Below are 1,564 nucleotides of genomic sequence, written 5' to 3'. Positions count from 1 at the left end.
GCCATCTTTGCTTTGTTTTCATTTGAACAATGTTGCCATTGCCCAATACGCATATATAGTTTTGAGCACATCTTTGTTTTCAATTACAATTTTTTACAATATAAAATATCAAAACTGAAAACAAACTATCAAAAATAGTTTATATATTTATAAATAATAGCATTCGACTTTGATTTTGAGTTATTTTAAGAAAATTTCAAACATATTGAACAGATTGATTTATAAAAGTTTATAATTACTGCAGTATATCGATATTGGCAACACTGCGTTGTGAGAGAGCAATCAGCTGCGACGTTTGCGGCGGCAAAATCCAAATGTCGCGGATTCTCACGTCATCGTCACGTCAGAGAGAAGGGAGTAGCATTTTTCACTGTTCAGTTACATTGCGCGCCCATAAGATAGGTCGTCCCAGCTGACACGACCCACGATTCTGCGTTGTTCACTAACTAGCCTATAAGAAACATACGATGGTTCTAATAATTTTGTTTAAGTATAGAAATATGCTTTTGTAAAACATTTGCTTTCGCAAACATACAGATAAATGTGCAAAAGACATAATATATGTATGTATGATTGTTTCGCATTTTGCTTCTGAATATCACCAAGAAGTATAACTTCTTCCGCGCGTAGGGACTTCACACGCATCTTTTTTTTCTTACTAATAGAAATTAAATTTATCACAGCAATATACATATACATATTATGTATATACATATACATAATATTGCTGTGATCCCCTGAGAAGTATAGTCTTAACTTCTTAACGGATAACGCAGAGTATTTCAACCAAAAGAAATTTATTCATTAAAATCACCACTCAGAAGTCGTTTTAACCGTTGTAAGCGAGCGATTTTTGAAGAAACATTTCTAATATGCCAAAAGACAAAATTAGAAATGAATTCCTTAAATCTCACGCTCCCAGATAAAACGATATACCTCGTCATCGTGGGTCGTTTTTCAAAAGCACAGAAATGATTCTGTGAAGTGTTAATTTTAAAAGGCCAACGCAGAGTATTTCAATTAAAAGTCACACAAAATAGTTGAAAATTTGCAGAACAAACGAAAAGAAAAAGAAGTATAACTTTAATAATGCACAAGCATACAAACATATTTATGCGCACACATGTGAATATGTCACCAACCATAAATTGAAACATTGTTCTACGAAAACAAAAACAACAACAGCATAAGCGTGGCAACATTGTGTTGTTGGTAGAAAAGCCGAGCTGTGCCGAAAGAAACGAACAAACGATCGCCGATTGTCATCGCTTCGCTTGCTGCTCGAACATCTTCGCAGACAAGGTTGCGTTACATTCATATGGATGGAGCGAGGTTGCGCAACCTTGCGTTACATTTATATGGAAGGTTGCGTAACCAGAATCTATCGCAACCTTTTCCGGTGTCGTATAAGAAGTATAACTTCAAAAAAGAAAAGCAATCAAACAATCAAAAATGAGTGCTACTCAGCCTCACCAACAAGGCCGTAGGCATTCTTTAAATGCCTACTTTAGCTTTGTCGAGCCAACAACAGCTACTCCTGTCAAAAAAAAAATTAACGGCGATG

The 1,564-nt window shown here is 35.4% G+C and overlaps 1 pseudogene; it reads right to left on the bottom strand.

Moving 5' to 3' along the window:
* Positions 1-812: 812 nt before the first annotated feature.
* LOC125777978 (small nucleolar RNA U3) lies at positions 813-995 on the bottom strand (annotated as a pseudogene).
* Positions 996-1,564: the final 569 nt, after the last annotated feature.

The sequence above is a fragment of the Bactrocera dorsalis genome, chromosome 3 (assembly GCF_023373825.1).
Source record: "Bactrocera dorsalis isolate Fly_Bdor chromosome 3, ASM2337382v1, whole genome shotgun sequence".
Lineage (NCBI taxonomy): Eukaryota > Metazoa > Arthropoda > Insecta > Diptera > Tephritidae > Bactrocera > Bactrocera dorsalis.
This window is presented reverse-complemented; position numbering and strand designations above follow the sequence as displayed.